Source organism: Salarias fasciatus, chromosome 7, assembly GCF_902148845.1.
Source record: "Salarias fasciatus chromosome 7, fSalaFa1.1, whole genome shotgun sequence".
Lineage (NCBI taxonomy): Eukaryota > Metazoa > Chordata > Actinopteri > Blenniiformes > Blenniidae > Salarias > Salarias fasciatus.
Window position 1 is genome coordinate 22,275,346 of NC_043751.1, and position 13,574 is coordinate 22,288,919.

General features: G+C 40.5%; 1 protein-coding gene across 1 annotated transcript in view; it reads right to left on the bottom strand.

Annotated features, from left to right (window-relative positions):
* The window catches only part of ranbp10 (RAN binding protein 10), a 43,124-nt gene that overhangs the window by 25,227 nt on the left and 4,323 nt on the right, over positions 1-13,574 (bottom strand). The window lies entirely within an intron of this gene.

The window sequence follows — 13,574 nt, forward strand, 5'->3', positions numbered from 1 at the left end:
CAGTTACTCATTTTTCACTTTAGTAATTTGAATAAAACCTAATTAGTAGTTCAGCAGATTTATGACAATTTCATGTGGATAAAATTAGACTTACAGATCAAGTGTGGCCATTAAAACATCGCGTGGGCAGTTTTCACGCTTTGTGGTTATCTGGTCCAAACCAAAACCATGAAAAACGGAAGAATCCATCAAAGCACACTTCTGTGCGAAGTTTGCATGTTCTCCCTGTGCGTGTGTGAATTTTCTCTGGGTCTAAAAATATGCAATGAAGGTGAATTGGTGACAGTGTGCTGTGCACAAGACGGACGGATAACTCAACTTATCTTTACTGTCCTCTCGCTGGTCTTTCATTATCGGCACACAGATGGTATATGAAGTGCTTTTATAATGACATGATGTTCAGAACTTCTACAGCAAAAACGAAACGCACTCAAAGGATTACAGTAGTGGCATCCTTTACCAGCTGAGAGCTCATTATAGCTTACTAAATGCTTATGTGAGAGTGAAGTGTCCAACAAACAAATGTGTCAAGGCAGAGAGGCAACGGATCCGATCCCATGAGTGTTTGATCTGTTGCGCCGGCTTTCATTTGTGCCGTGTTCGGATTTCAAATCAAATCTCACAACAAATGAGAATAGGGCTCCGAATTTAGCGTTCACACCACCACAAATGACTGAAAAAGTACATCTCGACCACATTTTACCTTCAACACACTGTTTGAAATTGTCTAAATTCCCAGCCTGACAGCCTGTCCTTCCTCCCTCTCTTTGGACTCCACTGACTCAGTCTGTATTAGGATTTCCCACAACTATACGTGGCACACATCTTCAGCTTCACCAGAACACTGGAGGAGTTAGAAACCAATGTGTTACTTGACTATAACAGCTATAATTGCACAATCGCAAGCATGTGCGACGATTACACACATCACACCATAACACTGGGTTTGTTAATGTAATTTAGGTTGAGATGCAAGGGAAAACCACCATCATACATACATAATAGCAGTGAGATCTTTCATTCATTCTACATGCTCCTTCAAACATCACATTGATGAAGCTGCACCTGGCTGTGGAGATGGAGAGATTCATCCCCTTCATGGTCTACCTTTTCCTTCTCTACTCTTGAATTATTTTGCATGGCTGAGGAGGATTACATTTACGCTCCTCATAGTGATGAAAGCTATTTCACAAGGGGACCGGCCGAAACACATCAATAAATGTATTTTACAATCTAAATAAAGCAGAGCTGTCACCTCTCACGCACTGAGAGAGACACTCATGGGATTAACTTTAAACCAACACTCCCAGACACGGTTCGCCTCACACCAAACATCCTGCATCCCTGCATTTCCTTGATGATTTTATAGGAAATAAAGAGGTTGATGGGCACTAGTGTCTAACGTGAGAGAAATCCATATATGGTCTACCTTTTCATGAGTATCGGCAACTTAATGCATCAGTTGAATACTGTGTTATGATGGTGGTTGTGGATTCTGAAGTTTAAACATTGATGCTATCAGTTAAATAACCAAAAATGCCACTGTTTGTACATAAAGCACGATGGCAGTGGTCAATAGTTATCTGGAAAATGACAAACTTATGTTGCTGTGGCACTGATTGACTGTAATCTCATCAGGACCTCAGGCAAACCAACTTTTCTTTATGATTCCTAATTTTCAGAACTTTTCATCTGTCAAAATATTGGTCACATCAAACTGACTTCATCGCTTCAAACCTGCTGCACAAAGATCAGAAAGGGCCAGACCGAGTTCAAACGGGAGCTATTCTGCTCCCGTTGAGCTTCACTTCTATAAAGGTGACTTTCCCTCTAATTGCATAATAAATAGTATTGATCGCCGTGTGTGTGATGATAACGGGCCACTCTGAAGGTAAAGATGTAAAACACCAGGGTCACAGGGCTCGTGCATTGTGTCTAGACCAATTAGATTCAAGCACAACACTCATTACTGTCTGTCATTCTATATTCAGATGGCTGCTTATGCAATCCCTCGGGTCATGAGAGAGAGAGAGCGAGGGAGAGAGACTAGCACGTTCAGTAGTCTGTTGTATAACTACAATCTAGCCTCCACTGTAAGCATGTGCATCTCTTTCTCTTCCGTGCAATCACACCATTGACTTGAGTTCACCTGTCGCGACACATAACAAGCCGCTGTGAGCTGGGAGTGTGTGAAATGTAGATCAGCTGTAACCTTAAACGAAGCAGCTGGCTGTCAGCAGACACCTTGAGGCTGTTGCTGTTTTATGGGAGCCGGAGAGAGACGTGAGCTGGGCCGCCTCAGTGGTGAACACACAGCCAGCGGGGAGCAGAAGGGACATACAGTATCCATCAAATACACTGCATGCTTAAAACTGAGCTCCGTAATTAACTACAACATGCTGGGATTAAAAGAAAAAAAAATGTATGTATATGTACTGTATATATGGAAATGTTTATCCTGAATATAAGGACAAGAGGATTCATGTTATGTCACTGATGAAAAATAAAATATACACACTTACGCAAGTATTTTCTCAGAGAGAGAGAAAAAAAAACAAGCTCTGGAGCAGTTTAAGAAAGCAGACTACAGACCACAGTTTCCTCTAGTTCTGCCCATGGTATTACATATTTATCCGCACAACAAGTGTCTCCGTGCGTGTGTGTGCGATTGTCTGGTCCGATGGTTGCAGCAACATTCATGCAGCCTATTTTTAGACCTCAGTCGGCCAACAGGTCTCTTTACAACTGCATAGATGGTCAGGTGAAAGGGGTTTGCTGCTTGAGACAACACCTACTTCCACCCAATATGGGAAAGCCTGCATAGAATTTAAAAATCCAGACCAGATAGTGGAGATGGAATTGCGATCATATAATTTGCCATATCTAGAACAGATATTGTTTCAATGCACAAATCTGGAATAGGAAACTACCAACAATGAATCACACACAATTCCAATTAGTGTCAGGATTGTTTTTACATCAGAAAATTAATGTGACAGAAGCATTAAAAATATAAAATAAAATAAAAAAAGACATTTCTATCACAAATACTCTGCACCACAACAACAAAAACTCAAAATTTAAATTTAAAGGTTATTATGGCACTATTTACCAGTCCATCGATCTCAACATGAAACCGTGCTGTATGTGGCCCCTGAAACTAAAGTGTGTGTGAAACCCTTGTGCTACAACAAAATGAAAGTCTGGCTGAAACCAGTAAGGAAACAGCTGGAATGTACAGCGGTACAAGAAACGCTAGAGGGCTTTTAACTTTAAAAGATACTACTTTCAAAAGTACAAGGTGGCTGTGACCTAAGCCATGTAATTATCTGTGCATTAGCTCTTTATCAATAATTTATTTTCGGTATATTCTGCTGACATTGTGAAAATTAAGCTACAGACATCAAATGAGGAATGCTGCGGACAGGATTTATCCAGAGATGATACAACACACTCATCACAACAATGAGCGGACAAGGTGAACACATCAAGAAGTTAAAGGAATACTTTGAGCCTCATTACACAGTGCTAAATATCTACAATTTTAAGAGCATTTTTCTTTATCCAGATTAGTTTTAGTTTAAACTGTTGGTTCAGTCTAGTGAGGAATTAGTCAGAAACAACATCTGGTTACAGCTCTGGAGTCAAACTTATGAAGCTGAGATTACACTCACTACCCAAAGGACTGTATTTTCAACTATTCGCACAATTTATCGTAATCAAGAGTCACAATTCCATCAACAATATTTATTTTTATAAAATCGGAAAAAGTAGTACCAAATAAACCTTTAATTTTCCCTCTGGTGCAAAATGTAACTTCCATGCGACACCATCTGTTATCTTTGAATTTGTAACCGACTCAATGTTGTGCTTCTTTTCACTCTAAAACGCTGCGAGACAATAAATCACAGAATGGCTCTGATGCTAATGCTATGTTAATGCTAGTTCACCAGCATTTAGCTGGCTAGTTTTATAGCTGCCCTCTCCACCAAGAGCAAGATTCCATCTGCTGTTCAGTCGTTTGTTTCACACGTTTCACTAAAGAAAAAAAAAAATCTAATTAGAAACTGAAAAGATTTTTACCCGGCTTAACGTTTAGCCAGATTTACATAAATCCAAGTCCGTACAACGGTAAAATACTTGGATTATTAAGTCATTCATGTGTCAAGTGAGAGACTGGGGGTGCAACAGACTCATAAACCATTAACTCTCCTTACTCCATTAGCTATAACATTTGAATAAATGTGTCTCAGGGTATTTAGCTGAATAACAGAGAGGCTCTTCTTTTCTGAGAAACAGCTCTGGCAGAGTCAAATATTTCACCGGTTGTGTGACATTAAGGATCAATGTTTAACTCCTGCTTCTTCTTCACCAGTGACAATGTCAATGTCTTAATTGCTTACCAGTGATCCCACCCCAGGGTCTACCTTAAACTGCAAGCAGGGCAAAAGTGAAATGCTTTTAAACACCCATGTAAAGAAATAAAGAGTCATGTTTTGAAGATGAATAACAACAACAAACAAAAAAATCTAACAATGTTGCACTGCATATTCCTCAAGTGCGACCAAGTTCTCTGAGCCACGTTTTCATTGCTGCCCTACATTGTTGCAGGGATTGATAAATCTGTTGCAGAGACCCAGATTATCTTCGACGTGTGATATAATGAACAGTACCTGGAAAACAAACAAAGGACCGAGCGGGGATTGGATCAACTAGGCAGTGCAGGGCTACCTAAGGTCTGAGCACGAACGCACACATGGCACTCACTGTGGAGAATTTGTAGCCCCTTGTTTGACCTTCCTGAGGCCGATTATGCTACAATGCAACACCTTAACTCTAAAGCCCTTGACACATGGGATGGCCTAGTTTGGTGGAGGTTGATGCTGCATTCATGCCCCATTTTTAGTCCTTATTTCCAGTGTCGAACCTGGAAATATGTAATACCAGGTTGGAAAATAATCACAACAAACCAGGACATAAAGAAGATCATTTCAAGATTAGTAGGGCTAGCTATCTTGGTACCCAACATCTGAAAAATGACAATATTTCCTGTTCTTATCTTTACTGCCAACTAGGGATGTGCAGCATTGATTGGCTAAATGATTAAACATTAAACAAGAACTATTAACCAGTCAAATCGATTCAATGCCATGAAGCTGTCTGCCACTGTCAGGGCTGCAAAAATGTTAGAGATGTTGTGGTAGATTGTGGCTTTTAGTACAAAAAAAAAAAAGACCAGAGATAAGTTTAAGAGATGGAAAAACTTGCCGATAATCAACACGCCACTGCATTCAACTTATGCATTTGGATATTAACTTGCTTTGAACTACTGGCTTTAGCTGCCAGCAGTGCCAGATAGACACACTCAGGGTAATTTGATCTCATTTACCTGGAGACACTGTGATCCCGCCCAGTTTGAGATTATAGCACAGCTCATCACAATGGCTGCAGAAGATACGCTCCAGCTTTCTTATTTTAATGGAATAAGTTGAGCCTTGATCCACGCTTCTGAATTCTGTTTTCTGAACATCCCTCCTGCCAGCACTGCATGAATGTACCAATGCAATGGACGCAGAGTGGGAGAATTCTCTCCAAATGACCTTGGTTTTTACAATATAACCCCAATTTACAGCTTCAACTCTCCCCTTCATGTGAGAGTTGGTCGCCACTCTGAACACACGAGCAAAGCGTACCAAGGTACAGGTATTAAAGTAACAGCTGGCAGGTTTACATGGAAGCACAAGTATAAGGTCGGAAGTATAAGACGGACAAAATGTAAGGTGGCTCAGATGGAAGAGCAGGTCATCTTCAAATCCCAAGAGCACCACTTTGATCCCCATCTCCACCTGACCATGGATCGAGTGTCCTTGGGCAAGACGCTGAACTCCACGGTGTTCCTGAAGCCTGTCGCTGCTGGTTAGAAAAGTCTATACTGTATGTTTTGATAAGCTTTGACCTCGCTGTTCCAGAACCTTCAGTGAATTTGTTCCTCAGTTCTGAACATCACGCTTTTAGCTCCCAAGTAGCCCTCTTTTGTTTACTTCATCATGTCAACAGTTTCTTCAAACATTCCTCTTTTTGGTTGCATTTTTGTTATATCACTTTTAGCTGAAAGTTAGCTGTGTATCTTCTTGCTTCTATGTTTTACCAGCACCGTCAGTCAAATACAGGAGCAATCTTTTCTTAGATGTAAATATTCTCAAATAAAGCGAGAAGTCAACAACAAATCCTAATTGTTTCATCACAAGATGTGAAAAAAGTAGAAATGCTGAGTTAGTGGATTAGTCTTTGGGTGTGTTAGGAGTTTCCAAATACTCTCAGTAGCTCATCTTGTGTGTGTATGGAGACTTGGATCATAATGGAGTGTGGTAAAATTTTCTTTTAACCACATATAAACAAGCATGGTCCCACATTTAATGCTTATTTTACCACAAGTACTTGAATTTGATAGCAGATTAATCACAGATTCATGCCAAATTTGCACTTTCTCGGTGTGATTTTCACAGATTGCACAATTCTCACATTTCAATATAAAATACCGTTATTTGCATAACACATAGTTTTCAAATGTGTTTGGATCTACACCCTAAAAATAAAATGCAATCATGAAGCAACAATATTTAACAAAGCTTAGACTGCAGTGACCCTTACAGACAGATAAGCCATCATACTCACAATGATCACATCAGATTGAAAAATGTCAATGAAATCATGTTGGACAGTTGGTATATTCTACAACACTGGCTGAAGTCAACACAATGTATGTGGGATTATTGTGGTGATACTTTTGTCAACTGAAAAGTCGTCAATATCCTTACAAAAAAAATGAGTCAAAGTATGTCTGAAACTCTTCAACATGACTTTTAAAGCTAGGGTAGGTGATGTTGTCCAAAAGCACTTTTGCCCCCTGGGAGAAGTCAATACATTATGTGTGCGGAAAAAGGTGTGGAAAAAATCTGACAACTGTAGCGGCCACAGGAGTGTAAAAACTCCGACCAATCGTAAGGCACGGACCACTCTTAAGAAACCAATCAGATGCCCCCCCCCCCCCCCCCCCCCCCCCCCCCCCGCGTGAAAAATAGAACGAAGCAGAGCGGGCGCGCTGCAGAGGACGAGCCGCGGCGCGCGCTACCGTTTTTTGCGACATTTTTCTCTTTACTGACGAGTAAGTGAATGACGATTATTGTCTCTAATGGCCTGCCATACGCGTTGGGTGCAGGCAGTCAGATAGGTTAACATGGGAGGCGATCAGAAACTCGGTGTGCGGCGCTTCCGCGTCCAGTGCGTTCCCCCCGTAACAGCGGGAGCTCCTCCAATGGGGTGGGAGCTGGGCGGAGCCTTGGGGAGATGCTACATTCGAATACATGCTAGTTTTCCAAGATCGCGGACCCTTGCTTTAAAGCAGTGCGTCCTGTGTTCAGTTAACTGGAGTTTTCTGCTTTGGCTCAGAGATGCCCCTGAATTTGTTTGGCTTTGGAAAATAAAAACAGCCTTTCTAGCAATCTCAGTCTACTTGTTAGCTTTATGGCATGAATCACATAATGGCGTCCGACTAATCCTCATGTGTGAGCAAGTCTTAAAACACGAGAGATGGCGGATCCCTGTGGACGGAGGTTAGGAAACACCGCCTTTAACGGGGAGCCTCTGGGATCATTGAAAAAGACATAATGACGCATGAAAAAGGCAAAGATGTAGATCAAACCACCCACCACACACCATGTACCGAACCACAGCTGCCCTCCGTATTAGTCATACATGAGCTCCATCTATTTTCTAAACCATTTTATCCAACTTAGGGTTGCAAGTTGCTGGAGTTGATTCCAGTAGACTGTTCAGGAGCCAATGTACAACCTGCACAGGTCACCTGCCTGTCGGAGAGTAAATACAGACAGACACACACATATACACACTTAAGGAGAATTTAGAATCAACAATGGGTGTCGAATGCAAATTTTTGCAGCTTGGGGAAAAACTGAAGTCCCTGGACTTAAAATGTGGATGTTCTCTCTGCCAGCCAAGAGTGATAAAATTATGAATTAATTATACAAGCAAAATAAATGATTAAATAATGATGATATTTTCAAATATTTCCAAAAAGAGATGATGGGCCTACATTTCAGGCAACTTCAAGTGAAAGATGTAGTAAACTGCTCAATGTCCAGTTACTGTGTGTTTTAAAAAAAATCACATAATAATAATGCAAAATATAATTTAAACTATAAAGCCAATCAGACATTATTGACTCTAATCCGTTTTGTACATTTAACTCTGCAAACACTCATTCTGCCTGCCTTGATAGCTCACATTTGGCAGTCAGAAAGATTTAATCAGCACCAATATCCACAAGTACTTTCATGTTGGTGGGAGAAAACCACATTAAGCTTTCAAACACTGAATACCTCTTCAAAGCAAACTTGAGTAACCAAAATGACTTCAGTATTCAAGCATAAAAATTAACTTCAACATGATCTGACAGAAGATGACGCTTTAACAGCTAAGCCTCTCAGAGCTAATGTGATTACCTTCTTATGACAAGGATGCTTTGGTTTTTATTTTATGGTATGGCTGTAAAATTGTCAAAAAAATATGTAATGGGGAAGAGCTTCTGCCCCTTCTTTCAACACAACTTCCAACATTTGGCATAGGAGCTGGTGAAATCCTGTGATTGGAACAAGTCCCTGAAAGCACCATATTGAGTAGCCTTTGGTGTGAAGCTCTTATAGAGAAAATAAATGAATGAATTTTGTTTGGAGAAAGTATAGATGCCAAATCCTATCATCAGAATTAAAACCAGTTATTGATTGCTTAGCTACCAGCTCCAAGATCTTTTTTTAATAAAGGTTTTTAGATTTGATAACATTCATAAGCACATAGCTAAGACTTCAACTTTCTGCTTTTTGTATCTTGCTCTAACTTGTGACTCTTTCTAAAAGATTGTTTAGTTGCAACATCCTGCAAGTCCAAAAAGGGTGGGTTCTGGAAACTAATGGGGCTTCTACTGTGAGCAATTAGGTTCTTGTATAATGGGACCCAACCTTTGTCTACATCTTTGGCACTTTGTCAGATTTTCTCAATAGATGCTGGACTTCGCTGAGGTGGTGCTCCGTCATCTATTCTGACTGTGATTTGCAAGGACGAAGTTTATAGGAGCAGCCCAGTACTCTTTGGTGACCTCAGGCTGGAGTGTCAGATTTTTTTTATTTTTTTCATTTTTGCACATGATGTAGTTGTGTTAACTTGCCCAGACAATGACCTACACCACCTGGGGGAGAATTGTTGCTGACAGCGAAGTGGACGGGATGAGGTTTTCTCACCTCCTGGTTCATGTCAGAGGAAGGTGAATTATCCCCACTGGATATGGAGTACACTCCAACTGTGAGCCTGCTAACTTTTTTGGGCTGTGTTTCCAGCAGATGCAGCCAAACACTCTTTCTACACCGTGTTACTCATTCAGCTGTGGCTCAGTTTTGGTGGAACCAATGAGGCAAAAGTCTGGCTTTTTACCAGCGTAATGTTTCACTGGCTTACTTATTTGAGCTCAAAAGCTTGGCAAAAACCAAGTTTGCGAGCCGGAAAACAAGGATGCACAGCAGCTTGGGTCATTGTGACATTAACACCGTCATCTGTTGACACACACGAGGGTCTGCTCATTCAAGGAATTTCACTGAGCAGACTACATGCCCAAACAAACTTGTAAACACATCCCAACACTGATAACTAACAGAGTGGACCAGAGGAGCATGATCACATGTCCTGACTTTTCAGGCTCAGCAGAACATGTCCACACCTGGTTTGGAGCTTTGATAAATGGCGATAAGCTTAAAAATCAAGAACGAGCCGACAACCACCAGACAAGAACAGCAAGCACTATGTGTTGGAAACATGCAGCCTCAGGAGAGAGGCCAATGCAAGCAGCTCCACAGAATGATAAAACAACTAATGAAATAAATGAAGATGATGTGCAACAAAGACCATATATTAAAATGTCTATCTTTATAACATTCTTCAAATATATTTTGTAGGTGCAGTACAGGCAGTTTTTATTACATTCAGATATTTCTGTTTCCAACTTCTGAGTTGTCCATACCGTAAATTGCATTGGGGAGGAAAAGTACATCTCTGGTGTGAAATCAACATATTATTGTCCCTTCTCCAACAGTTGTGAGCCAATGGATGAGACACAATTTCTTAGCATATAAACAAACCAATAATTTATCGTAAAAACCACAAAGTAACAGTAAAAGTTTCAGGAATGTTCATTATGGATTTTTAGCTTCAAAGCCATTACCTGTGCATAGCAATATTCTTGATAATAATAGTTTTCTTTTTGTATGCCACTTTGACATTTTGAAAAAACTTGATTTACTTCATGTAAATGAAGCACTATATGCTTCATCAGGTTACCAAAGTGCTGAGTCATATGTCTCCATTACATCTGTAAAGATTAAGTCATTAAAACTATATTTTAGTGGAAATATTCAGAGCTTCACTTCTTTTAATAGAAGAACAAAAGATAAGTCACAAAGGTTACATATCAATGTTCTAGATCATTCATGATAGACGAAACTGAAAAACTCCCAAAAAAGCTGAGAAAAACAGCATGTCATTAAGATGGCCCCCAGGACTTCCACAGTTCCACCATCCAATTAAACAACAATCCCCAGTGTGTCACACATTTGTACCATCAGCTTCTCAGTAGAACTGCCAGATAGCAAAAGTTGAAGTTATCTTGGGGGAAGAAAAGAAAAACTACTAAATCTAAAAATCTAAATAATGCACAATTTTTGTGGAGGGCATCGGGAAAGTATTTGTTGAAGAAATATCATCATCCTCTTGCTGTGATCGTCTGAGTTGAGCCATTATGCATCCTCGTGTTTGTTTATGATTCTACGCTGCGCTTGGGACCCAATAAATTAATCTGTGTCAGGGCACATCAGGACTAGGTAGACGCTCTGCGGCCTTGAACAGAGGAAATTGGCACACTGGTCAAAATAGCATCCAAACCACAAGGGTGAAGGAAGAGAGCAGGAGATGGAAATAAAAAAAAGAAGAAGAAGAATATCCTTCACACTCCAGAATAGATCTATTTATATGTCATCCCTGAACAATTGTGCAGTGTCACTTAATCTGTGCACTTTTCACAGACATAAAGACTGAATGTCCTACATAACCTGAACATGAAATGACACCACTAGTTTTCGGTCGTGCGTCACTTTGTGAAGGTGCCGTAGCTTTGACAGGAGCATGAAGGACACAAAGGATCCCGAAAGCACTGATTACAAAGAAAAGGAGAGATGAAACAACCACAACTGTCACTGTTTTAGAACACAGCACTCATAAAAAAAGATCACTGCTACAAAAAAAGAGCTTTTATCCAGTCTGACCACTGCTCAGATCAATTACGAATGAAATGGTTATATCTCATTATCACCCTCTAGCCTTGAATTAAATAAACTTGAATCTAAGGGGTATACATGATTAGTCGGCTCAACAGTTCAACAATTAAATTAGTTATGTTCATAAAGCTGCTTAGCTGCCATGCAGCTGTCTGCCACTAGGTGCTGCTGGGGAGCCATCAGGTCTGAAAAACTGAAAACAAGGTTAGCCTGTGAGCAAGCATATGATCACTTTGCTGGAGCAATGCACTCAACTGACCTCGAGAATTGACATTTTAAAAATTAACCAGAACAGAATAAATGCCGCCCGCAGTTATTCTATCCTGCTATCATTTACCCGGAGACGCTGGGATTCAGTAGGAAAAGCTAATCTTCACAATAATCACCCAGTGAGGTTTGCTTCCATTCAGCTTTGCTGAAGGTGAAAGCTTCAGGAAGGTAATGGGTTATACTGAGCTCATACAAACTGTGGTGTGGACACAGAATGCTTCAGGCTCTGGATACACCATGTTTCAAATACTTCCTGTAATTGTGCTAAATTTCTACCATTTCATACAGGCTTTCCTTTTCAAACCTAATCTCAATTCAATTTTTTGTTTAGTTTACAGGGATATTGCGTGGCAAGAACATCCCTAGTGTTAAGCGAATTTCACAGTCATAAAACAGATAATTACAATCATTTACAAAGAAAAAAAAAAAAGACACGGAGGTTTATATTCAGCCTGACCAGTGTTCATCAGCCAAGATCTGATCAATTATGCATTAAATGATCCGTGGGTTATATCTGGCTATCTGCCTGCCAGCCTGGATTTAAATAAATAAAAACCCTCACTTGCTATTTGCAAAACTGTAGGACCACCACTACATGTTTTCCAAAGAAGAACAGACAACACAGCCCGCCTGTATCCTCCTGTCCTCGGCGCTGATGTAAACAGGCAGCAGGAAGGCCCGATGTGGCCTCGCAGTGCATTTATGGAGATTTCTCACAGTCGGAGATCCAGCACCAGCTTTCCTGTTGCTGAAGGGTCTGCCCTGACGGAAAACAGCAGCGCGAGGGAGGCGAAGGCCGGGCTGCTATAGAAAGGGTCCTCACATACATGTCACACCTTGTTTTGATTTAGGACGTGAATTAAAAAGTGGGCTGGCTAAAAGCCCCGCCGACGGCTTTCATCCGTCCACGTGAAGGATCGACTCGGACGGCCAGTTGCTGTTATTGTGAAAATGTCGATACGCCAGATTTACGACAAGATCGGTACATTTAGGCTAATGTAGCGCTCAGGGCAGAGGCCTCACGTCTGACAGCTGCTGCTGATCAGACCCCGGGCTGTTGTTGTGCTCCAGGCACATACTCTGAACGTGAATGGAGACTTAAAAAAAAAAAAAAAAAAAAAAAAAAAAAAAAAAAAAGTTCACATAGTGTTTAAAAACCTCCAAAACAAGCATCACTAAACCTCCCTCTACTCTCAAATTTCAATTTTCTTCCACCACATCTCCTGCCATTACTCTGGTTACAGAAGCATTCAAAACATCCAAAAACCGTATTTTCAACGTTATTTGTGTTTATCACTCAAACCTACACAGAAGTTGTTCCCAGATCTCCTCACCGATCAACCAAGGAAGCAGGGCTTTATAATAGTGCATCTATTGAAATACCACAAAACTGAAAGGTTTTGCCTCAAGTTGTTGTTGAATATTTTCTCAATACAGTGACTTCATAGAGTCGGTATATTTAGACACCATCATCTGCTGCTGACACATTTTTCTTTAATAATCACACAAACCATATGATTTTGACAAAGTGAAGACTGCAAAACGTCCCACAACAGCAGCACTATGAGTATTTAAAAACAGCATTTTGGGGGTAAAATAAAAGGGTTTCTTGAGTGAACGTTTCTAGAATGCCAGGTCTCTGTCAAAGCATGAGAAATTTGACAACAATAACAAAGTTTCCAGAGTGTTTGTGAAGCTCAACCTTAAATTTACTTGCACTTCTTCTGACAAAGTGGAGATTCATACCATCATCCAGGTCTAGACAGTACACTGTTTTCTATACACTTATAGGTGTGGTTACATTATAAAAGCATAGCAACAACTACTGGCCTGAAATGCGTACAGAGTTTAACATTTCTTGCCTTCTCGTGTGAACGCCAGTCATTACTGAAACATTCCGGTCCGTGT